This window comes from Cetorhinus maximus, chromosome 22 (assembly GCF_964194155.1).
Source record: "Cetorhinus maximus chromosome 22, sCetMax3.hap1.1, whole genome shotgun sequence".
In the NCBI taxonomy this organism is placed as follows: domain Eukaryota; kingdom Metazoa; phylum Chordata; class Chondrichthyes; order Lamniformes; family Cetorhinidae; genus Cetorhinus; species Cetorhinus maximus.
Window position 1 is genome coordinate 5,989,031 of NC_135900.1, and position 27,230 is coordinate 6,016,260.

Here is a 27,230-nt window from a genome sequence, read left to right on the forward strand (position 1 = left end):
TTTAATATTCATCTGGACTGCCAGAGTCTCTTTGAAGCCAATTTTTCTAAACCTTTGAACCACTTTCTCCTTTTAATCATTCTCTTTACATCTCTTAATCAAAGAACTGCGTGTCTTGTTAGGCCACTTCATAGATCCAGCCATAAAGAGTCGAGCAGATTGGGGTTGAACTGCAGTCACACGTAATCCCAGACCAGGTAAAGACAGCAGGTTTCCTTCCCAAAAGGGTATTAACAAACTAGTTCAGTTTTCAACGACAATTTGACAGCATCCTGATCACTTTTACTGACACCAGTTCTTAATTTCCACTGAAATTAACAACATCCAAATTTGCTTAACAACAGCCTCTATAAGACAAATAAATACGCTCCCTTAATGAATCACCTTCTACTAGATCAATGTGGTAAAATGAGGCACCCTGTCCCTTTAAGAGAATGTAAGTGTACTGATCATGTGACAGCGCTGATGAATCGCTGTACAGCACAGGAAACTGGTACCAGTAAGTCTAGCTCTGGAGGTTTCTGAGTGAGCACGTATGATCTGGTGCTCTGCCCTATGTCTCAATAAACCACCATTGTTTACTCTTGCATCAGTCTCTCCCCGTTATTAATTGCAAGCAGCAATTGATGAGAACATCGAAAAGTGTGCAGTTTGTTGGCCAACAAACTCATTTACATCAAGGTGAGTGCGGTAACTGGACCCCTCTCCTATAATGTATTGGTAAACAGCCGAATGATTAGAGGACACATGGATCATCTCCGCAAAAGAACCCCAGTCCCACAAGAAGAAATGCAGTCTTCATCTACGCTTGAGTCTGTGCCGCATGTAGAGAACAGGTCACATGATTGGGAAGCACAGGTGGGGCCTGTGGGACCCGAGGGGTTTGGGGGGGGACAAACCCGCCAATTTCCACTGAGGGACCGAGTGGACAGCTGTCCCCTGAAAAGGAGATCTTGGAAAAACCAGCCGAAGTTGTTGAACTGAGACACTCAATGTGTCCAAGCAAGCCTCCTGAGAGGCTTGACCAGTAACTAGTTATTGTGTAAATAGTTAATGTGTTTTAAGCTTGTTAGCTGTACCTTAAAGTAAAGGGGGAGGGATGTGGTAAATTGAGGTACCCTGTCCCTTTAAGAGAGTGTAAGTGTACTGACCATGTGACAGCATTGACGAATCACTGTACAGTGCGGAAAACTGGGAATTGTAAGTCTAGCTCTGGAGGTTTCTAAGTGAGCACGTATGATCTGGTGCTCTGCCCTAGTCTCAATAAACCACCATTGTTTATTCTTACATCAGTCTCTCCCCATTATTGATTGCAAGCAGCAACTGATGAGAACATAGGAAGGCGTGCAGTTTGAGGTCGGTTGGCCAATGAAATCATTTACCCAAGTCATAAAAGTGAGCGACAGTTTTTACAGTTTGTGGATGGTCTTGTAAAAAAAGACTTGCATTTATATAACGCCGTTCATCACCACCAGATGCCCCGAAACACTTTACAACCAATGAAGTATTTTTTGAAATGCAGTCACTGTCGCAGGAAACGCAGCAGCTAATTTACACAAAGCATTGTTTCCTCAAACAGCAATATGATAATAACCAGATAATCTGGTTTTTTTGTGATGTTGATTGAGGGATAAAAAGTGGCCAGGACATTGGGGAGAACTCCCCTGCCCTTCTTTGAAAATAGTACCTGGAGTGTCAGCCTAGATTTCTGTGCTCAAATCCTGGTTATGGGATTTGAATCCATAACCTTCTAACGCAGAGGCAAGAGTACAACCAACACAGCCACAGCTGACACACTGGAGCTTATTTTTACACATCATTTTCTTTGTCTCAGACCTTTAATATTTTTGTCTTTAGATTACATGCCAACTGTAACTGCACACATTAACAACATCAAAAACAGCTTACATTTATTTAGCATCATTACCACAGTTAAGGTCCCAAGCTGCTTTTTTTATTCATTTACGGGATGTAGGCTTCCCCAGCATTTATTGCCCATCCCTAGTTGCCCTCGAGAAGGTGGTGGTGAGCTGCCTTCTTGAACCGCTGCGGTCCATGTGCTGTGGGTACACCCAAGAGTGCTGCTTGGGGAGGGAGTTCTAGGATTTTGACCCAGCAACAGTGAAGGAACAGCGATATAGTTCCAAGTCAGGATGGTGAGTTGCTTGGAGGGGAACTTCCAGATGGTGGTGTCCCCATCTATCTGCTGCCCTTATCCTTCTAGGTGGTAGCGGTCATGGGTTTGGAAGCTGCAGTGCATCTTGTAGATGGTACACACTGCTGCCACTGTGCGTCGGTGGTGGAGGGAGTGAATGTTTGTGGATGTGGTGCCAATCAAGCGGGCTGCTTTGCCCTGGACGGTGTCGAGCTTCTTGAGTGTTGTGGGAGCTGCACTCATCCAGGCAAGTGGGGAGTATTCCATCACACTCCTGACTTGGGCCTTGTAGATGGTGGACAGGCTTTGGGAAGTCAGGAAGTGAGTTACTTATCACAAGATTGCCAGCCTCTGACCTGCTCTTGTAGCCACAGTATTTATATGGCTAGTCCAGTTTAGCTTCTGCTCAACGGTCACAGAAGTGATTATTCAACAAGAATCGACACCAAGCCATATCAGCTGATATTAGAAATAAGAACAGAAAATGATAGAACTTCTCAGTGGGTCAGGCAGCATCTGCGGGGAGGGAAACCGAGTTAAAATCTCAGGCCTGTGATCCTTAATCACAACGCTGTCACCGGAAAGGTCACAGGCTTGAAACATTAATTCAGCTTGTCTCCCCACAGATGCTGCCTGACCCACTGAGAATTTCCATCATTTTCTGTTTTTATTTTGTTTTATTCCAGCATTTGCAATATTTTGCATTTGTAAGGTGATATTGGCAAAGATGACAAAAAGCTTGGTCAAACATGTGGGTTTTAAGGAATGCCTTAAAGGGGGAGAGAGAGCTCGGGAGTCGGAGAGGGAAATCTAGCGTTTAGCACCTAGGCAGCTGAACAAAGGTATATTCATAAAAGTATCTGTCCAATTTGCTTATAGGACTGAGGTACAACTTAAAGTGGGACCAAATTTCCTCATATCAATGAACAGAGGAAATAGTCTGGCTCAAATCTATATAAATCAGTCCCAAAATTTATACATCTTTATGTAATTTATGTGGACTTATTTGGATTTTTGGAAGGCATTTGACCTGGTTCCACAGGTGAGACTTTTAAAGACAATGAGGACTCCTGAAATGAATAGTACATTTAGCAATAATAAAAACAGAAAATGCTGGAAAAACTCAGCAGGCCCAGTAGCAGCTGTGCAGAGAGTAACAGAGTTAAGGTTTCGAGTCTAATATGACTCTTCATCAGTACATTTAGCTAGCTGGATCGAAAACTGACTTGACATTATTAAGCAGACAGAAATAAATTGAAAGAGACCTACCCAGGAAGCCTCCATTGGGACCCTAATCAAATAATATTGCAGAGCACCCCCGATACACAAGTTCGAATCCCTGATTGTGCACTCTCTGATGAATGCAGTGGCAGAATGGAACCCTCTTTCTGTTAGTGCCTTGGAAATAATCACACAACCACGTTGGTAAAGGATCCCCCATGAGCCTCTCCAGGGATTTAGCTTCCTGGCTGGACGAGTGATGGAACTGATTTACAATTAAGGCATCTCAACATGCTTTGCAGCCAATGGAGTGATTTGACGAATTTTTTTTTTAAATGTAGGAAACTCAGGAGTCAATTTGTGCACAACAAGATCCCACAAACAGCAATGACCGGATCATCTATTATAGTGATGTGGTTTTGAGGGGTAAATATTGACCCGAGACACTGGGAAAACTTTCCTGCTCTTCTTTGATTGTGTTATGGAAGCTAATACATCTGCCTAACAGGGCAGCCAAGGCTAAGTCACTGCAACGCTGCTTCCATACTCCCTTTTAAATGCCTTAATGGAATTTAGACTCAGGTGTGACATTGTGAAAAATCATTGTAATTAGCTCATGCCCGCAACAATTGTGTTGTATATCTTTATTAGTCATGGGTTTCAAATGATGACCCTGCCAGGCATTTAAAGCATTTTTGTTTTTATAGCAGGAATTTAGAATAAAAGTCATTTCCATCTGCAGGCTAGAAGAATCCTATCTCATGGTTCTGGTCAACTTAAAAGCAGTTCCTGCTGATTGCAGGCCGCAGCATGAAACCTCGGTTCACTATTCCTCTGAGACATGGCACCTTCACAATTGTAGAGCTGCCTCACTGCTGGCACAGGGAGTGTCAGCCAACGTCATGTATCCTTTGTTAGACTCCGAGTAATTCAATCCTGAATGACAATACCAGTTGTCTAATCACATGTGCCTGAACCGGTAAATGACTTTTCCTTCCCAGGCTAGTTGTCAAAAGGTTTAATCGTCTTTATATTGTAATGGAAAACATAATCTAGGAGACAATAATTGGTGTCTACTGCATTTGAACCTTATTTTGCAGGCATTGCCTTGTGACTAAGCAATGACTAGCTTCATTCTTTAAACCCAGCCTGGGTAACAATAGTCAGAATATTCTGTCACTTTTTTTTAATTCTTTCCTGGCACATGGGCACCACTGGGAAGACCAGCATGAACTGAATGGCTTGCTAGATCATTACAGGAGATAGTTCAGAGTCAACCACATTGGGTGGAATCGTGTGCTGTTCCTGGGAATGGGAAGCAAGGCAGGCATGGGAACTTAAGTGAACGAGAGGCCAAAAATTCGCCAACAGCAGGATGAACTTTTGCAAATAAGTTCAGGGACATTTGAAGGTGTGTCAAGCCTCCCAATGGCAGGTATCTGGAAGTGCATTTGCATGTATCTGCATGCCGTGCATGTTCATTCAAAGGCCAGCTTGCCCAGAATTAGGTTTCCCCTCCCGATTGAGTTATCAGCCAGTGAGCAATACGTGCCTTTAGATTTACGACTGCCATAGAAGTGGTGAGCAGCAAGCGAGGTAGTCAACTGGCTGGAGTGAGTAGCAAATGGAGAATAACGTGTGAAAATGTGAAATTGTCCTTTCTGACAGGAAAAATAAGAAAGAAGCATATTATCTAAATGGTAAGAGATTGCAGAGCTCTGAGATGCAGAGGGATCTGGGTGTCTTAGTGCATGATTGCAAATGGTTAGTGTGCAGGTACAGAAAATAATTTGGAAAGCTAATAGATTGTTATCGTTTATTGCAAAAGGAATTGAACACAAAGATAGGGAAGTTATGCTTCAATTATATAGTTCATTGGTGAGACCATATCTGGAGTACAGTGCACAGTATTGGTCTCCTTATTTAAGGAAGGATGTAAATGCACTGGAGGCAGTTCAGAGAAAGTTTGAACAAAGAACAAAGAACAAAGAAAAGTACAGCACAGGAACAGGCCCTTCGGCCCTCCAAGCCTGCGCCGATCATATTGCCCGTCAACTAAAACATTTTGCACTTCCGGGGTCCGTATCCCTCTATTCCCATCCTATTCATGTATTTGTCAAGCTGCCTCTTAAACACCACTATCGTACCTGCTTCCACCACCACCTCTGGCAGCGAATTCCAGACACTCACTACCCTCTGCGTAAAAAACTTGCCCCGCACATCTCCTCTATAGTTTTCTCCTCTCACCTTAAATCTATGTCCCCTAGTAATTGACTCTTCCACCCTGGGAAAAAGCTTCTGACTATCTATTCTGTCCATGCCACTCATAATTTTGTAAACTTCTATCAAGTCGCCCCTCAATCTCTGTCGCTCTAGTGAGAACAATCCGAGTTTCTCCAACCTCTCCTCATAGCTAATAACCTCCAGACCAAGCCGCATCCAGGTAAACCTCCTCTGCACCCTATCCAACGCCTCCATATTCTTCTGGTAATGTGGCGACCAGAATCGCACGCAAAATTCCAAGTGTGGCCTAACCAAGGTTCTATACCATTGCAGCATGACTTCCCAACTTTTATACTCAATACCCCTGCCAATGAAGGCAAGCATGCCATATGCCTTCCTGACTACCTTATCCACCTGCGTTGCCACTTTCAGTGACCTGTGGACCTGTACACCCAGAACCCTCTGCCCGTCGATGCACTTAAGGGTTCTGCCATTTACTGTATAATTCCTGCCTGTATTAGACCTTCCAAATTGCATTACCTCGCATTTGTCCAGATTAAACTCCATCTGCCATTTCTCCAGCCAAGTTTGCTAGACTAATAGCTGGATTGGGTGGGTTCCCTGGTGAGAAAAGGCTGTACAGACTAGGCTTGTATCCACTGGAGCTTAGAAGAGTAAGAGGCAGCTTGATTGAAACATGTAAGATCCTGAGGAGTCTTGACAGGGTTTTCTTTTATTCTTTCACGGGATGCAGGTGTTGCTGGCTAGGCCAACATTTATTGCCCATCCCTAATTGCCCTTGAGAAGGTGGCGGTGAGCTGCCTTCTTGAACCGCTGCAGCCCATGTGGTGTAGGTACACCCACAGTGCTGTTAGGGAGGGAGTTCCAGGACTTTGACGCAACGACAGTGAAGGAACGGCGATATATTTCCAAGTCAGGATGGAGAGTGACCTGTAGGGGAACTTATTAAGGTGGATGTGGAGAAGTTGATTCCTCTTGTGGGAGAACCTAGAACTAGGGGTCACTGTTTAAAAATAAGGGGTCACCCATTTAGGACAGAGGTGAGGAGGAATTTCTTTTCTTAGAGGTTCATGAGTCTTTGGACCTCTCTTCCTCAAAAGGCAGTGGAAACAGAGCCTTTGAATATTTTTAAGGCAGAGGTAGATAGATTCTTGATAAGCAAGGGGGTGAAAAGTTATTGGGGTAAGTGGGAATATGGAGTTGAGGTTCCGTTCAGATCAGCCATGATCTTATTGAATGGCGGAGCAGGCTCGAGGGGCCGAGTGGCCTTCTCCTGCTCCTAATTCGTATGTTCATATGATTATTAGGCTGTCTCTTTAATCAGCCAGTTGTGCTCATCATTAATTCCACCCACCCAAAAAGACTCTCCTCCCACTTTGAGGATTCACACATACCGAGCAACTGTGTTGTGAAGAAGAGCCTTGAGAAAATGGTGCGCGTAACTTTCCCAACATGCTACATCACCTTCTACCTTCCCCCCGTCACCTACCAACTACACCCCCCTCACCCTTGATCCACTCAATGGGCGGAATCTTCCATTCTAAAGTCTAGGTTTGGTGGCCGGAGGGAAAGTCAGGGTGGTTTCCACTGGGGCCTGTGGGATGGCTGACCACGCGCGATCGTCCGCTGTTCAGCTTATTGCCTAGGCATCATGCAGTGTCGCTGTCCCTGCTGTTACCTCATGGGGCCATAGGCCAGGGCGCTATATTTAAGGGGCAGCCAGACAACCGTTCACTCAATGCAGGCCAGGACTCTGGATTTTGCCCAGACCAGGATGTCCCAGGAATGGAAGCAACCCGCGGCTCCACGATTCAGCAAAGCCTCCCTGGTGGCCTCTCCTGCAGGCCGTCCGGGAAAGGAATATGTTGTCTCCCAGGGATAGCAACAGAAGGCCCTCCCATCTGACCATGGCGGCCTTGGCGGAGGTCGCAGCAGAGGTTAGTGCCCGTGGGGCCCAGCACAGAAATGCCCAGCAGTGTCGTAATAGGGTCAATGATCTGCTACGCTCCACCAGGGTGAGTGGTACCATCTACCCACTGCAACCTGACACCCATTAGGGCATCAGGCAGTGTGGGTGTGCGGGTGCACAGGGACATCACACAGGAGTTTGAGCTGCAGCACTCACCAGCAGATGGGGCGTGTGAACTGAACATGTGCCAGGCTCTCAATCTTACATCCGTCTCAGGACATCCTGCTTCTTCACCACTTACTGGGGAGGGGTCAGCAGCTACCACAGGCAGGCACGCTCCTGGACTGCTCATGCTACCATTGGGCTGACAATCAATCCTTCTGTCCTTCTGCAGGGGAATTAACGCCCACAACAAGCAGGAACGCTCCCAGACCCAAAGCGGAATTCCAGATATTCGAGTCCTTACCACGTAGGAGGAGTAGGCTGCTGAGATAGTCGGGGAAGAGCAGGACCCAGCCAGTGCTGAAGGGGAGATAGGACTCTCCCAGGGAGCCAGTGAGGATGCCTTCAGTCTGCAGTTGTCAGCTGTGCCCACAAAGTAAGATATTTATTTAACCAAGGATCCTGCTTAGTCAATCAATAAATCTTTCTTTTCTCTATTCCAGATACTAGCAAGAAAAAAGCGGGGGAACCATGAACCAAGACCAGCCACAGCTCCATGTCCAACCCCACCACCTCTGAGGAGGATGCCTCAGAAGCCTCGGAGGGTGCACTGTCCCCAGAGGCATTCACCTGCACCCTCCACCCATGCAAAAAGACTCACCTGGGTGGGTCGAATTCCAGAGTAGGCTCAGGGCCACAATCTGGTGAGCACATCACTGACACAGGTCCACAGCTGGCAGAGGAAGTGACAGCCAAGATCTACTGACACTCAGGGGGCTACTGGAGACCAGGCCCCTGCAGATGATGAGTCTCTGGACTCAGACCTAAGAGACATGTTAGAAAGGCAGAGACAGGCAGGGATGACAGAGGCCACGCACAGACTGGACCCAAGGCTAGAGGAGTCTGCCCATGCTTTTTCCCCAATGTCATGGCTGCAACATGTGAGCACTCAACCTCCCACCAGGTGCCCTTCTCTCCTCATGGAGATGCCATCAGACATCCACAAGGACAAGTGTCAGCCAGGCAGCCCAAGGGCTTCATCACAGGACAACCCAAGGGTGCCCTGCTGCTCCACCTCCCCCTTTGCTGTGGTGGGAATTGACCCCATGTCTCCAGAGCACTAGCCTGGGCCTCTGGATTACTAACCCAATGACATTTCCACTACACCACCACCTGCCCCTCAATTATCCTAACCTGACATGTCTGCATTTGTTATTTGCAAACTCTTAACTGTTCCTATAATTGTTGTCATCCAACTCATGAGTGAAGATAATGAGTAGCATTACTCCCAACATGAAGCCCTGTGGCACTCCTACCCGTGAATCAACCCCATGAAGATCTCCCCTGGTTGAAGTCAACCCACTACCTATGAAATTGTAACAGATACCTATCCCGCATATTATCAGACTCCAATCGCATATGATATATTCTTTTCTTATCCCTAAAGACCTGGCCAATGTTTATTCCCTAATGAATATCACAGAAACAGGTTACCTGGTCATTTTCACTTTGCTGTGTGTGGGAGCTTGCTGTGTACAAATTGGCTGCCATGTTTCCTCCATTATAACAGTGGCTACACTTCAAAAAAAGTACTTCAATGGCTGTAGACTGCTTTAGGATACCTTGTGGCCATGAAAGGTGCCATATAAATCCAATTCTTTCCTTCTTTCACCATGGTTCAGTGGATAGCACTCTCACCCCTGAGTCAGCGGGTCATGGGTTCAAATCTCACTTTGGAGACTTGAGTCCACAATCCAGGTTGACACTGCAGTGCAGTACTGAAGGATATCTACAGTGCTGGATAGGCTGTTGTTTGGACAAAGCCCCTTTTCCAACACCCCCCCTCCTCCCCACCGGGTACATGGAAAACAAGTCCCAAGCTGCTGGATAGGGTGATTATCAAACAAAATCTAATAGCAAGCCACATAAAAAGGTAAGAGGACAGGTGACCTAAATGCTTGGTCAACAGGTAGGTTTTAAGGAGTGTCTTAAAGATCGAAAGAGAGGCGGAGGGAGCGAATTCGGGAGTGAATTCCAGAGCTTGGGACCCAGAGGCAGCTGAAGGCACAGTGGTTAAAATCAGAAATACGCAGAAGGTCAGAATTAGAGGAGGGTTGTGGGGCTGGAGGAGATTACAGAGATAGGGAGGGACGAGGGCATGGAGGAATTTGAAAACAAGGATGAGAATTTAAAAGTTGAGGTTTTGAGTGTCCTAATTAAACAGGCTTAATCACACCTTCCCCAGGGACCTGACCAACATCTTCAATGCTGAAAAGAGGTGTAATTATCTGTTTAGTAGCTAACCTGTTTCTCATACTTAACCTACCCTGATAAATCTCTCAAAGGATTGACGTGGTCTTTAATCATTTACTGGTTTCTCACATAACTGATAAAAAAAACCTCACTCGCCATCACTTACATTTATCCCCAATCAATTCCCGAATGTATCCTTATTATTTCTATCCACACCTTGCTGTTCTCCTCAGTCTCTCATTCCCACTTCTATTCTCTTGACAATTATTCACTTCACACCTTCAAACCTCCTTCTTTAATCACTTGAATCCTCTTTGCCCCAAGGATACAGAGCTTTCCATGCACATGGGTTTAAATAACAACAATTTACATTTATCTGGCTTATCTAAAGTCTTTCTTTCATTCTTTCCTCATTTCCTTCCTTTCATTCTTTCCTTCTTTCCTTATTTTGGCATGGTTCAGTAGGTAGCACTCTTACCCCTGAGTCAGAAGGTCATGGGTTCAAATCCAAGGTGCTTTATAAAACAAAATATGACACCGAGCCACATAAGGAGATATTAAACGAAGGATGAGAATTTTAGAATCAAGATGTTGCTTGACCAGGAGCCAATGTAGATCAGCGAGCACAGATGAATGGTGAGCAGGACTTGGTGCGAGTTAAGACATGGGCAGCAGGGCGTTGCTTTACCCCAGGTTAATCGAGGGTTGATGTGGGAGAACAGCCAGGAGTCATTGGAGTAGTCAAGTCCAGGGGTAACAAAGGCACAGATGAGAGTTTCAGCTGCCAATGAGCTGAGACGGGGCAAAGTCAGGTGATGCAGTCTGAGCGATGAGACGGTCAGAAGCTCATCTTGCGGTCAAATATAACCCCAAAGTTGCAAACAGACTGGTTTAGCCTCAGATTGTTGCCAAGGAGACGAATGGGGTCGGTAGCTAGGGAATGGAGTTTGGTACAGGGACCAAAAACAATTTCTTCAGTACTCCCAATATTTAATTGGAGGATCCTTCTGCTCATCCAGTACTGGGTGTTGGATAAGCAGCCTGATAATAACCATTTTTACTCTCTCGCAGTTATTTCTATCTAACACCCTTGTCACAATCTGTCTTCTCTAGACCTTCCTTCACACTTCATGTTGACCTTCACAAATCCTGTACTGATGTCAATTAAGCACAGCAACAATTTGCTGAAGCTATTGGTGATAGGATGACCGCTTTTTGTTCAGATCATCCCCCATATGGAGATGAGAGGGCAGGATGAACTTTCCCCATGTTTTGCTGCTGCAACATTGGCCAAAGAAGCTGTTTTTTGAGTCCTAAAGGAGGAGAGATACATAGACAGCAGGAGAGGTATGGAGAGGGAGTTCCAGGAAACTTGGTCCAAGGAAGCTAACGGAACAGCCGCCGATAATGGGATGAAGGGAGCTGGACTGAAGGTTGATAGGGTGTGTTTAGTCACAATGTTGCACTCATCATCATTTGTGCAGATTTGGTGAGCCAGTTGGTCCTTACTTGCCTGTCATATGGTGGCATAGCGGTATGGTCACTGGACTAGTAATCAGGCAGGGTAATGCTGTGGGGACCCGGGTTGGAATCCCACCATGGCAATAAAAAATCTATATCAATAAAAAATTAAAAGTCTAATGATGCCCATGAACTGATTGTTGTAAAAACCCATCTGGCTCGCTAATGCCCTTTAGGGAAGGAAATCTGCTGTCTTTACCTGGTCTGGCCTACATGTGACTCCAGACCCACAGCAATGTGGTTGACTCTTGAAACGGTCAAGCAAGTCATTCCGTTCTCAAGGGTAATTAGGGATGGGCAATAAATGCTGGCCCAGCCAATGATGCCCTTAGCCCATGAATGAATAAAAAAAATTGTATGTTCTTTTCCTTGTATTCACCTCCATCTACTAACTGAAGTGACAGGTACCATTTCCCATATCGTCCAGCTTTATTTGCACAACATCACTGATTCTGAATTTACAGATTGCAGTTTAAACTTCAATCTGCACCTCTTTTTATTACTTTGATGAAACGTCTTCATGATGAAAGCTACCTTAATGAAAGACGAGATTCTGTAATAAAGGGGATAATAAAAGAAAACTCTGAATAAAGTGTGAATGTCATCTTTGATCTCTGCCTATAAATTTTTAAAATTAGATTTTGGGATGTGGGCATCACTGACAAAGGCTGGCATTTATTTCCCATCCCTGCAGCTGTGATCCCCATAGAGAATGGTAACTTTTAAAGAGAGACGTGAAGTCCCTGTGACCAACGCAAAGAGTCACACGATAAGATTGCACGTTTTAAGACAACAGCTGTAACAAACAAACTAAAACCAACATTGAATAAACATTACTTAGTAGGCGATTAATACAGTAAAGTGCAGAAAAGGTGTTCCCTAGCAACTTTGTAACGCAACTGAAAATCCCGTGCCACCTTTAAACATTACACCACACTTTCAGCAGACATGTAGTCTTGCTTATGGACTCCCAAGTTCCTCCTGGTTTGCTTCTCCCTGACCCACCAGGGTGAATCATCCAGATTCAATTTAAACAAAGTCCCTTCATTCAATCTTCTGAGCATAATCGAATAGATTTCCAGTAGTAGTCTTTAACTCTCCATAGGCAGCAATTCTTCAAACAGGGGACCCATCCTGACCAACACCTCACCAGATGGTTAACACCAAAATAGTCCTTTTCCTTCTGCTCGGATTCGCAATACCCGTTATGGGTCCTCTTCCCCAAATTCTCTCTGTGTCTCTGACCCTGAGAGTTTGTGAGTCTGTACACAGCAAGGCCAGCTGCCTCCTCCTTTGTGTTCAAGTGTTAAACCTCACACCTTACTTTCAATAGGTTTTGATATGAGTTTCTGTCTCTATAACAAGCAGGTCATATGGGCTTGTCTCCAAGCAGATCTCGTAGGAGGTTGCATCCCCCTCTCCAAGCTACTCCATTTTACCTTGAATTAATGCAGACAGTTTAAAACATAACCATCTTATAGAGTCCAGCATTGTAACACATGTTACCCCGGTCCTTCTTCTTGAACCTCTGCGGTCAACGTGTTAATGGGTCTTCCACAATACCGTTAGGTAAGGCAAACCAGGGACTGGTTTAATAAGCATCGCCTGCTGTCACTCATCAATTAACCCACATATGGGTTAGTTCCAATGAAGCAGCTGTTTGCAAGGTCTTGTGCATAAACCAATTCTGAAATTGATTGTCCTAAAACGTGGGGCTTGGTTCAAGTTGTCGGTTAGCATCAATTTGACAAAGGTTAAATCTGGCGACCAGTTGGTCCCAGCTGGGATATAGGGATGAGCAATGCAGCTCCCCATGCACAATATTGTTGGATGCTCAATGATTTGTTTAATTGTTGTGATGGACAGATCAGGAAAGATGAGTTACCGGTTAAAGTCACCCAAGCTGTTCAAGTAGCTCAGCAAGTTTGTCCAACAATGTTCAATTTTAGTTTCCAGGTCCAGCTTTAGTTAGAGAAGCTCGGCTCAGGTGATTGTCAGAGTCATACATTTAGCTTCAGCACCTCCAAGTTAGGGAGGTGGAAATCAGCCAGTGCCCACACATCGCTGACTATCCAGTGAGAATTGTGGAGCTGCAGAGCGTGTGTATACATCGGGGGTTGGGGGGGTGGGGGAGGAAGGATTCAGTTTGGGCCTGATATCTTCCATGGTGATGGAAACTACAGACCAGTGAATCATGGAACTACAGACCAGTGAGTCTCATGTCAGTGGTAGGGAAACTATTGGAGAAAATTCTGAAGGAGAGAATCTATCTCCACTTGGAGAGGCAAGGTTTGATCAGGGATAGTCAGCATGGATTTGTCAGAGGGAGGTCATGTCTAACAAATTTGATTGATTTTTTGAGGAGGTGACCAGGTGTGTAGATGAGGGTAGTGTAGTTGATGTAGTTTATATGGATTTCAGCAAAGCCTTTGACAAGGTCCCACATGGGAGACTTATAAAGAAAGCAAATGCACATGGGATACAGGGTAATTTGATGAGGTGGATTCAAAATTAGCTTAGTTGTAGGAGACAAAGAGTGATGACAGAAGGATGCTTTAGTGACTGGAAGCCAGTGTCCAGTGGTGTACCACAGGGATCTGTGCTGGGTCCCCTATTATTCGTCATTTATATGAACCACATAGATGACAATGTAGGGGGTAGGATTAGTAAGTTTGCGGATGACACAAAGATTGGCTGGGTGGTTTACAGTGAGGTTGAGTGTCTTGGGCTACAGGAAGATATAGATGGGATGGTCAAATGGGCAGATAAGTGGCAGATGGAATTTAACCCTGAAAAGTGTGAAGTGATACACTTTGGAAGGAGTAATTTGACAAGGAAGTATTCAATGAACGGCATGACACTAGGAAGTTCTGAGGAACAAAGGGACCTTGGCGTGTGTGTCCATAGATCTCTGAAGGCAGAGGGGCATGTTAGTGGGGTGGTGGTGAAAAAGGCATATGGGACACTTGCCTTTATCAATCGAGGCATAGATTACAAAAGTAGGGAGGTCATGTTGGAGTTGTATAGAACCTTGGTGAGGCCACAGCTGGAGTACTGTGTGCAGTTCTGGTCACCACATTATAGGAAGGATGTGATTACACTGGACGGGGTGCAGAGGAGATTCACCAGGATGTTGCCTGGGATGAAGCATTTAAGTTATGAAGAGAGGTTGGATAGACTTGGGTTGTTTTTGTCGGAGCAGAGAAGACTGAGGGGCGACCTGATCGAGGTGTACAAGATTATGAGGGGCATGGACAGGGTGGATAGGGAGCAGCTGTTCCCCTTAGTTGAAGGGTCAGTCAGGAGGGGACACAAGTTCAAGGCGAGGGGCAGGAGGTTTAGGGGAGGATGTGAGGAAAACCTTTTTTACCCAGAGGGCGGTGACGGTGTGGAATGCGCTGCCTGGGAGGGTGGTGGAGGCGGGTTGCCTCACATCCTTTAAAAAGTACCTGGATGAGCACTTGGCACATCATAACATTCAAGGCTATGAGCCAAGTGCTGGTAAATGGGATTAGGTAGGCAGGTCAGGTGTTTCTCACGTGTCGGTGCAGGCTCGATGGGCCGAAGAGCCTCCTCTGCTCTGTGTGATTCTGTGATTCTGTGATGCACTCTGCAGGCACTCATTGTTCAAAGTCAGACATTACCAATCACCATCTCCCCAGTATAACGGAGAGAGGGGAGCAACACCCATTCTTCAAATAATTCTCCTTTAATCATAAGTAATGAAATTACAGAATAAATTATCAGTGTTGCTGTTTTTGACTTTGCGCTCATCAGGGTGCAGGGGAGGCAGTGGACGTGGAGTGAATGTCACGAGATTAGTAATCCTGATGGCTCAGGATGATGCTTTTTGGGGGCAGGGGTTCACAGACCAGCTGGTGGAACTTAAATTCAATTCATAAACCTGGAATATAACGGAAGTCTCAATAATGGTGACCATGGCAACCATCATCGATTGTTGTAAAAACCCATCTGGTTCACTCGTGTCCTTTAGGGAAGGAAATCGGCCGCCCTTACCCGGTCTGGCCCTACATGTGACTCCAGACCCACAGCAACGTGGTTGACTCTTAAATGCCCCACGAGGCGGCCGAGCAGGTCACTCAGTCCTCAAGGGGCAATTAGGGACGGGCAACAAATGCTGGCCTCGCCAGCGACGCCCACATCCCGTGACAGAATAAAGAAAATGTCAAATTAAAAAAGGGGGGAGCCACGCTTTGCACTGCATGAGAAAAGGATGCTGATTGGTTGAGGCATTGCTATGGAGAATGTAGCAGGGGATCTATTGTTCTCCCACGCTTCTGTTCAATAGATTGTAAGTGTTTCATTTCTCAGATTTACTGAATTTTTCTAGTACAATTCCTGGTTTGTGAATTTAGATTATTCTGTATTATTATTCATATAAAGTGAAAAAAAACACAACTTTACTTCTCAGTTTTTCTTTACCATAGCCAACCCCTTTCCCTGTTTGTTTCTGAGTGCTGACTTGCTTCAATAAGGCAGGGTGACCGAACGCTTGATGAGAAAGATGGGTTTAAAAGCGGGGAGCTGCAGGACAGTTAATATCAAACGCATTAATTCTCCTAGATTCAAAGCATGTCCCTCAGCATTCCATTGACCTTCCAGGGGCTGAATTTCTTGAGTTATTTTGGAGTCCAATTTTAGGGTTTCTCATGTTGTGGTTGAAGCTACACTTGATTAGGTGATCTCTCATGATTGAGTGATATAGAGAGATGCAGGAATTGCTCATTTTCACTTAGTATGAATAATAATACAGAACAATATAAGTTCACGAACCAGGAGTTGCACTAGAAAAATTCAGTAACTCTGGGAAGCGAAACACTCATAATTTATTGAACAAAAGCGTGGGGGGGATCAATAGTTCCCTGGTGCACCCTCCACAGCAATACCTCAACCAATCAGAGTCGACCTGCCGACCAATCAGCACCTTTTTCTCACGCGGTACAAACTGTTTGAAATTTGGTATTCTTGGGCATGTCCTGATATCGGTCCTGATGAGTGCAAGTCAAAAAGCTTTGACAGCATGTCTCTTTTGTCAACAACACCCATAACGTATTTTGTAATTTCATCACTTGTGACTAAAGGGAGATTACAGATAAACTGTGTCTGCAGGCTCCGAAGATGTTACTTAGCCTTTTTAATATCGTGGTTTCAGCTCAGGATTTCTCCATCTCCTGAAAGGTTGATTTGCATAAATTCTGCAAAGCCACCGAGGTAGGTGTGGGATTAAATTCAAAAGCGATCTGGCTTACACCTGTTCTGGATTCTCAGCCAACTTGCTGCCAGATGTGCTCAGTGTATCTGAAAAAAACACCCTGTGTTTATAAACTGTATTTGCAACACGCAGCTGGAGTTAGAAACAGCCACGACAAAAGAGTTGAATCTGAGTTGTTTATGATTAATGTGCCCAGCTGTGACATAGCTTGCAGTCATGAGAGAGGCAAGAACGTTGTGTCTAATAAATTTACTGATTGACTGGATGGTTCACGTAACATGGTCTTAGGTTAAACGTGGCACCAACGTTGATGACATAGCGCTGACAGAGGGAGTGCTGCTCTGTTAGGCATGTCATCTTTTGGTCAAGATGTTAAACTGCAGCCCTGTCTCCCCTCTCAGCTGGAAGTAAAAGATTTCAAAGAGCGGCTGGGAGTTCCCCACGGTGTCCTGGCCAAGCACTCATTTCTAAACCAGCATCACTAAAGCACGTGGGGCAGGATTTTCGGGAATCAGCACTGCCGGGGTGGTAACAAGGGGAGGGCAAGCGCAAAAGCCTGCGCGTGCGCTGGGTGGTGAGGGGGGAGTGTGCACTGAAAGGTCTTTGAAGGCCTCAGGGAGCTAAACAATTTTCGAATCAACAATAAAGATTTTTAAAACCTGAAAAAACGTCCTGACATGGGACTCACTCACGATAACATCAGCAGAATAAAAATTCTGCCCAAAAATTTATATTTATGTTCTATTTAATTGTGGAAACCTCATCCCGCCCGTGAAATTACAAAATACGTTATGGGTATTGTTGACAAAAGAGACATGCTGTCAAAGCTTTCTGACTTGCACTCATCAGGACCGATATCAGGACATGCCCAAGAATACCAAATTTCAAACAATTTGTACCGCGTGAGAGAAAGGTGCTGATTGGTCGGCAGGTTGACTCTGATTGGTCGAGGTTTGCTAAAGGGTCAAAAGGCCGCCTGGCCGATTCGCCCGCCCGCCAACCATAAGGTTGGACGGGCAGCGAAAAATAGGTTTAAATTAATTGATTAAGGGCCTTAATAAGCCTCTTAATCGTCGGCGGCTGCTCTACCGACTCTCGCGCGCACGCAAACCGAAATATCACCCCGATGGCGTCAGGAGGCTCACCCAACGTCATCGCGCACTATTTTACGCCCGATTGGGTCGGGCACCCGTCCGCCCGCCGGACACAACATCCTGCCCATGATCTGGTCATTAGCACATTCCTGTTGTGGGAATTTGCTGTGTGTAAATTGGCTGCCACTTTTCCTACGTTGCAGCAATGGCTACATTTCCAAAGTACTTCATTGGTTGTATATGACAAATAAACACTGTGGGGAGAACTTTCCCCATGTCGGGTGGGCCGAGCGGAAGTGGACCTGAACGCTGCCCGTGATCGGGTCCGCGCTGCCATTTTACATGGGCGGGCCAATTAAGGCCTGACCACCGTATTTCTCGACTCCCGAGAGAGTCCGCTATGGGAGTGGGTGGGCGGCGGTGAGAGTGCACTGACCGCCGGGTCCAATGGAGGCAAGGCTGCTCACAATAGCCGGTAGAAGGGCTCACCAGAGGGCTTCTGTTGAGCAGGCAAGTCTGGAGGTTAGGCCAGCAGGACAGGCCAGGCCGGAGGGTAGGCCAGTGGGCAGGCCAGGCCGGAGGGTAGGCCAGTGGGCAGGCCAGGCCGGAGGGTAGGCCAGGCCAGAGGGTAGGCCAGTGGGCAGGCCAGGCCGGAGGGTAGGCCAGTGGGCAGGCCAGGCCGGAGGGTAGGCCAGTGGGCAGGCCAGGCCGGAGGGTAGGCCAGTAGGGCAGTGTGCCCCTCAGTTCTCGGATGAGTGCCTAGCTGCCCTCCTGGAGGAGGTGGCAGTGCGGCGGGAGGTCCTGATTCCGAGAGATGGGAAGCGGAGGCCTCCCCACCTGACCAAACGTGTGTGGGAGGAGGTGGCCGAGAGTGTGAGCTCCTGTGATGTGATGCGGCGCACATGGGTCTAGCGCCGATAAAGATTCAATGACCTCCTGCACTCGGGAAGGGTGAGTACCGTGAGTACCGTGTTGACTGTGGTCACTTAATGCAGCCGACACCCTTTCCCCCAGCCCTCACCCCACCCCCCCTCAAGCAACTCTGAGTACAGTTACAGCATCGAATCCTTTACGGCATGTTTCCCTTACTAGGCGGGCCAGCAGATATTGTCCATGCCTAGTTCACCCTGAGGGGGTAGTGCCGAAATGGGTTCTGCACCCGCAGCATGTGTGACACTGACACCCAGAGTATAGAATGGGGGTGAAAGTCAAGGATCTGCACCTAGGCAGAGAGCTGGAACTGGGAAGCGTGTTGAAGTCAGGGTGCTAACCTGCTGGGAGGGAAGCTTCCTGTTGACGGGGCACCAATCCATCTGTTAGTCTTTGCGCTCCACGTGCTTGTACCTCCTTGCTTAGTAAAGTGACACCTTGTGGTGCCAAATGTGAAGGTGGCAGCATGTGGGCAATGGGGTGGGGGTCAGCCCTGGTTTGTTTGGGTGAGTGTGCGGCAGCTGCGGGGTGATGAAGAACCAGAGTCCTGCAATGTCCCACTCTGGTTGGGGTTGGCAGGGATGCGATGGGAATCCAGGTACAGGCTGGACTAATCAATGCTTTTCTCTCCTTTTCAGTAGAAGACTGCGCACAATTCCACTAAGCAGATGCTGACTGGCGGAGGCCAGGCCCAGTTGGCCATCGTGACTCCATTCGAGCAGCAGGCCATGGATCTGGAGAGGCGCCATATGCCCAGGTCCACCGGTGGCGGTGAGGCTGGGGTGCCACGGGGTGGTATGTTTACCGAGCACTGAGGTCACCATGTGTGTTCCAGCAGCCATGGCACTGCTGAATGCTCAGTGATTGAAGTTTCCAACATGGGTTGACCAGTGACTATGGAAGGATGAGCACATTTCTGGGGGACAGGCATGCACATTGACATTGTCTCCACTTTAACTAATCAAATGTCCTTGTTCTTCCTTTCAGCATCACCAGAGCAGGGCTCGAGGGAGGAGGCAGAGGGGCCACATCTCACACCTGAGGGCCCAGAACATATCGACTCACCAGCAGCACACCATCTCTGCCAGGCAGGCACCAGCGCAGATACTGGCACCTTGGTGGGAATTAGATCTTCAGCTAGTGTTCCGGGGCACAGCAGTGAGAGCACTTCACACTCGCTTGAGGTGTGGGCAGAGACAGAGAGTGCCCAGGGCGCCGGCAGTCGGAGCATCACCGATACAATGAGCCTCATGGCTGAGTGCCATGCTTCCTCCTGGGAGTGTCTGAGGATGTAGGCGTCATGGGAGCTGCCTGGGTACCTTGCACAGGCTTGTAGAATCAGCATCCTGTGATCACACACTATCTGCACGTTCATGGAGTGAAATCCCTTCCTGTTGAGGAAGGCACCGGGCTCACCTGCTGGCGCCTTGATGGCCACATGTGTACAGTCTATAGCACCCTGGACACGGGGGAAGCCAGCAATGGCCGCGCAGCCTCTGGCTCACTGTGTCTGGCTGGCCTCATCCCAGCGGTAGTGGATGAAGGTCAATGCAGACTGAACAGGGCGTCTGTCACCTGCTTGATACAACTGTGGACAGCTGACTAGGACACTCCGCAAAGATCACCCACCGACCCCTGGAAAGAGCCGGAGGCATAGAAGTTGAGGGCAACTATGACCTTTAGCACCACTGACATGGGGTGTCCGCCCACACGGTTGGTGCAGATCTCAGGGCCTATCATCTGACAGATGGAGGTGACGGTCTCCCTTGAGAGACGGAGCCTCCTTCGGCACTGGACCTCAGACATATTGAGGTAGCTGCTTCACTGCCTGTAAACCCTGGCAGCAGGATAGTGGCGTCTTCTGTGGCTCCTTCCACCTTGGACTTCCTCTTTGCCCTGCGCCCCTTGTGCCTGCGCCTCTCCCCACAAAAGGTAGCTCCCCTGGAGGCTGAACGTGGACTCCTGGCCTCTGCCCCCTTCTGGCCCTCCCTTCCTCCTCAGAGGGGGTGCCTCCAGTGGAGAGCACAACTCCCACTCCCAGGCTAAGTGAAGGCTTCCTGAAACCTGTAGGCCCCAGAAATGACCTTTACTGTCGAGTCCTGACCTGAAGCCTGTTACTCCTGTCCAAGCAGCTGGTGTGAGTTTTGAAGTATTCCTGCTCACTCAGGCAAGTAACTTTCACACTTAAATACCTGACAGATTCCACTCGTGACCCCACTCACCCCTCTCACCCCACCCGCGGATGAGGTTTATACAAATGTCTCCTACCCGCCTGCCCATTGTGCCCGTGAAGATCGCACGGGCCCAGAAAAATAGCAGTCAGTCACTGCCTCGAGGGCCTTAACTGGCTGATGAATTAATGGTGGGTGCGCGTCCTAGAACATCGCGCGCCCACCCACCTAAATATCGCGATGGCGCGCGGTGACATCGGGGCGCTCACCTGACGTCACCACGCGCCATTTTACACGTCGGCGTGCGGGGCCAACCCTCACCCCACCCCCACCCCCCCTGCCCCTTCCCTGCCCCCCACCCCCGCCCCCACCACCGCCGGCCCCCTCCCCACCACCCCCGCTCGCCAACGGGAAACTTCTGGCCTGAAAATTCTTACAAGAGTAAGTCAAAGGTTGGGAATTCCGCAGCAAATAACTCAGCTCTTAACTTCACACACCCTGTCCAGCATCCACAAGGTACAAGTCAGGAGTGTGATGGAATACTGAAATAAAAACACAAAGCGCTGGAAAACCTCAGCGGCTCTGGCAGCATCTGTGGAGAGAGAAACAGAGTTAACGTTTCGAGTCCATCTGACTCTTCTTCAGAGCTCAAGATGCCCTGCAGGAATTCACCAAGGATCCTTAGACAGCACCTTCCAAACCCACGACCACTACCATCTAGAAGGACAGGGGCAGCAGACACATGGGAACACCACCACCTGGAAGTTCCCCTCCCACTCTCTCACCACCCCGACTTGGAAATACATCGGCCGTTCCTTCACTGTCGCTGGGTCAAAGTCCTGGAACTCCAACCCTAACAGCACTGTGGGTGTACCTACACCACATGGACTGCAGCGGCTCAAGAAGGCAGCTCACCACTACCTTCTCAAGGGTCAATTAGGGATAGGCAATAAATGCTGGCCTTGTCAGAGAGGCTCACATCTCGTGAATGAATAAAAGAATGTCCTGATCTTGCGAAAGATGATGTAGAAATGTTTAAGGTTGTATACTGTATGTGCACTGTACGTGATTATTCCTGTACTGAAGGCGCAAACTTGTAATGAAACTAAACGCAACTTTATCAGAATTTACTTTGCGGTTGAGCAGCAAGAAATAATGTAGATAGTGTAATCCCACAGATATTGTAAACTGAATTGATACTATCTGGAAAGATGTATCTCTGACATGATCAGCTTAGCAGAGTCTAGACATGCTGGATAAGAAAAGGGGAATCAATATTGCACAGCTCAGATTGATTGTACATTCAGAGAGATATTGCTTACCCTGCAGGAATTGCTATTGCTGATTCAATTATTTTCTGGAGAAAGTAAAATAAAAAAATTGCCACCTAACATTGAGCCTAGGAAGTGAGGAGATTTTAGCAGCTCAGAATGGTTGGCAGGGACCCATCAAAGGGTGTTAGTATTTGTGGAAAAGCAGATGCAGAGAGCCTAGGGCAGTCTGGCTTATGAAAAGTCAATAAGGCTGGAGTTGCAGGTTTAAACGCGGGTTTCGTTCATTCCGAACCTCTTGCCTCCAGTCTGAAATTGCAGGAATCCTGAGAGACCCAGCTCAGAATCCAAGATCAAGCTGATCGTCCCAATTAATCCTTCATCTCGGAGCATCGCTCAGAGTGTAGTGCTGCTCAGAAATCGCATGGTGCTCTGATGTCCTGCTGGTAGGGGACCAGCCCGTGATTGGCGGCCAAACAGAAGTTAACACTCGGCTCAGATAGCCCAATCGAGATAACAGTGAGGCTATCGGCGCTCATGTTTACTTATGTGCAAATAGCACAGAAGCGTCATGCAAAGGGCAGATGCCTTCCCAGCCAAACTCAAAAATCCAAAAGCTGTTGTTCAGGTTGTACCATTTTGCTGTTACTATCACAAAAGCAGCATCTCGCTTTTTGTATACTGTTGAAACACGTTGGAGGATGTGAAATTGTATTTACATGGTGGTGCATGAACTAAACTCCTCGCAGAAAATTAAATCTTGTCCATTTCAGTCTAAGTACACTTTTTAACAAAGTACTAACTCTTAATTACTGCCAATCAACCTCTCTGGCACTGAAAATTAGATATGACAAGTGTGGAGTTTCGTTCCTTAAGTTTATTATTGTTGGTGATTTTAAAAATGTCAGAATTAAAAGTTCCTTTTTGTTAGCTTTTCCTTTCTGTCTCTTTTTCCTCTCTCTTTAAAGCTAAACAAGAGGCACGGCAGGAATTCACCAAGGCTCCTTGGACAGCACCTTCCAAACCCACAACTGCTACCATCTAGAAGGACAAGGGCAACAGACACATGGGAACACCACCGCCTGCAAGTTCCTCTCCAAGCCACTCACCATCCTGAGTTGGAAATATATCGCCGTTCCTTCAGAATCCGGGAGCTCCCTCCCTAACAGCACTGTGGGTGTACCTACACCACATGGGCTGCAGCGGTTCAAGAAGGCAGCTCACCACCACCTTCTCAAGGGCAACTAGGGATGGGCAAGAATTGTTGGCCCAGACAGCGATGTCCACATCCCATGAATGAATAAAAATTAATCTCTCTTCCCTTCGTTTTATTTCTCTTTCTGCATCTAATTTGACATTGAATTACATTGACTCTCAGTACATGTGCTATTAATTTCACAATTGCTTGGCTTGCCCTGTTCCCTCAGATGCCTGATGGGTACCTTACACTCTTAATTCTGAGCTCTAACTTTTTTTCTGTGGTGTATTTAACAGGCAATTAATCTCAGCAAGTTCTTCAAAATAACACGGAGGATAAGACTAAGATGTTGTTCTGGAGATTTGCAGCTCACGGCATAACACTGGATGTCTTGAATTTGCTGGTTAATCTGTGTATTAATTATATCATGGGAGAATTTTACAGCCCTCCCCCCATCCCCACTGCCCAAGCTGGCCTACTTGCAGGCTGGGGGGGTACATAAATTAGGGGGAGTGGCTAGCCCACTGCCTTCCTGCCCACCCCCAAGATGTCTCTCATAATACGATGGGTAGGTAAGGCATCATCCAGCCAGCCTCTGCTCTAAGGCCTATTTAGGCTCTTAACTGGCCAATCAATGGCCATGTAAGGGCGTGTTTCCACCTCCACCACAATAATATGTGCAGCTAGGGAACACGGGAGGAAGGAGGCCAGACAGCTACTTCACCATCTCAGGTGAACAGATGGGAAGGAATGGGGAGGTTACCACCTTCGGTGATGCCCTGTACCCATCAGGGGCACACCCTGAGGTTTTACCCACACCCCCCCACCACCCCCTGTTTTGTGGCCTCTCCCCAGCCCTCCAAAACCTGACCATCCACATCCCTAGGGTCCTCACACAGACCCTCCCTGACCTAGAACCCCAGACTTACCTCTAAGCCCAGTTGCCATGGATCCTTTCCTTGGCACTATGGAGCTCTGGCACTGTTGGAACTACTCAGCTGCCAGTGGGGGTGAGCAATACCCACCCCCACCCCGATAGAATTCCACCCCATGCGTCATTTCCATGTATTAAATGTCCAGCAGAACCCGGGCCCTATATCTGCAATGCACAGATCTGGAGACTTGTGTATTTAAACATGAACCATTTATTGTTAACCTTTAACTGGGTCCCAGGTTATTGTTGTTCTTGGTGCTGTTACCTCCATTCAGGCTGATTCCAGAATGTTCTCTCTAACCTGTTCTCTCCGTCTATTGCCATGTGACTTTATACCTCATACCATGGGTGGGGCTATTCTACAGGCCTAGGTTAATCCTCGCTCTGATCAGCACCTTTACATTACAATAACATGCAGGTACACGCAACATCATACAACAACATACAACATCACACAACAACATACAACATCAAACAACAACATACAACATCATACAACAACATACAACAACATACAACAACACACCCTCTTATCCCTCTTCCGCTCACTCACACACTCTCCTCTCACTCACTCACACACTCACCTCTCTCTCTCACTCACACGCTCTCCTCTCTCTCACTCACACACTCTCCTTGCTCTCACTCACACACTCTCCTCTCTCTCACTCACACGCTCTCCTCTCTCTCACTCACACACTCTCCTTGCTCTCACTCACTCACTCTCCTCTCTCGCACTCACACACTCTCCTCTCTCACACTCACACACTCTCCTCTCTCTCACTCACACACTCTCCTCTCTCTCACTCACACAATCTCCTCTCTCTCACTTACATACTCACCTCTCTCTCACAGATGCACACGGTCACTCTGTCCTCCCTCTCACTCACACTCTCCTCTCTCTCTCCATCACACACTCTCCTCTCTCTCACTCAGAATCTCCTCTCTCTCACTCACACACTCTCCGCTCTCTCCCTCACAAACTCTCCTCTCTCTCACTCACACACTCTCCTCTCTCCCTTTCTCATTTAAACACTCTCCTCTCTCTCCCTCACACACTCTCCTCTCTCTCAATAACACACTCTCCTCTCTCCCTTTCTCATTTACACACTCTCCTCTCTCTCTCTCACACATTCTCCACTCTCTCTCTCTCATTTACACACTCTCCTCTCTCTCTCTCTCTCTCATTTACACACTCTCCTCGCTCTCTCTCCCTCTCAGTTACACACTCCGCTCTCTCTCTCTCTCTCTCTCTCTCATTTACACACACTCTCTCTCTCTCTCTCTCTCATTTACACACTCTCCTCTCTCTCTCATTTACAGACTCACCTCTCTCTCTCTCTCTCTCAATCACACACTCTCCTCTCTCTCACTCACACTTTCCTCTCTCTCACTCACACACTCTCCGCTCTCTTCCTCACACACTCTCCTCTCTCTCACTCACACACTCTCCTCTCTCCCTTTCTCATTTACAAACTCTCCTCTCTCTCCCTCACACACTCTCCTTTCTCTCACTCACACACTCTCCTCTCTCCCATTCTCATTTACACACTCTCCTCTCTCTCTCTCTCTCTCACACACTCTCCTCTCTCTCTCATTTACACACTCTCCTCTCTCTCATTTACACACTCTCCTCTCTCTCTCACTTACACACTCTCCACTCTCTCTCCCTCCCTCATTTATACACTCTCTCTCTCTCTCTCATTTACACACTCCCCTCTCTCTCTCCCTCTCATTTACACACTCTCCTCTCTCTCTCTCTCTCTCTCATTTACACACTCTCCTCTCTCTCTCATTTACAGACTAACCTCTCTATCTCTCTCACTCACACACTCTCCTCTCTCTCACTCACACACTCTCCGCTCTCTCCCTCACACACTCTCCTCTCTCTCACTAACACACTCTCCTCTCTCCCTTTCTCATTTACAAATTCTCCTCTCTCTCCCTCACACACTCTCCTTTATCTCACTCACACACCTCTCTCTCTCTCCCTCACACACTCTCCTCTCTCTCAATCACACACTCTCCTCTCTCCGTTTCTCATTTACACACTCTCCTCTCTCTCTCTCTCTCACACACATTCTCCTCTCTCTCTCTCTCTCATTTACACACTCTCCTCTCTCTCTCTCTCTCATTTACACACTCTCCTCTCTCTCTCTCTCATTTACACACTCTCCTCTCTCTCTCCCTCTCATTTACACACTCCGCTCTCTCGCTCTCTCTCTCTCATGTACACATTCTCCTCTCTCTCTCTCTCTCTCATTTACACACTCTCCTCTCTCTCTCCCTCTCATTTACACACTCCGCTCTCTCGCTCTCTCTCTCTCATTTACACATTCGCCTCTCTCTCTCTCTCTCATTTACACACTCTCCTCTCTCTCTTTCTCTCTCTCTCACACACTCTCCTCTCTCTCTCATTTACACACTCTCCTCTCTCTCTCTCTCATTTACACACTCTCCACTCTCTCTCTCTCTCATTTATACACTCTCCTCTCTCTCTCTCTCTCTCATTTACACAGTCTCCTCTATCTCTCTCTCTCATTTACACATTCTCCTCTCTCTCTCTCTCTCTCATTTACACACTCTCCTCTCTCTCTCTCTCTCTCTCTCTCATTTACACAGTCTCCTCTCTCTCTGTCTCTCATTAGCACACTCTCCTATCTCTCTCTCATTTATACACTCTCCTCTCAGTCTCTCTGATTTACAAACTCTCCACTCTGTCTCTCATTTACACACTCTCCTCTCTCGCTCTCATTTATACACTATCCTCTCTCTCTCTCATTTACACACTTTCCTCTCTCTCTCTCTCATTTACACACTCTCCTCTCTCTCTCACATTTACACACTCTCCTCTCTCTCTCTCTCATTTAAACACTCTCCTCTCTCTCTCTCTCATTTACACACTTTCCTCTCTCTCACTGTCTTTCATTTACACAC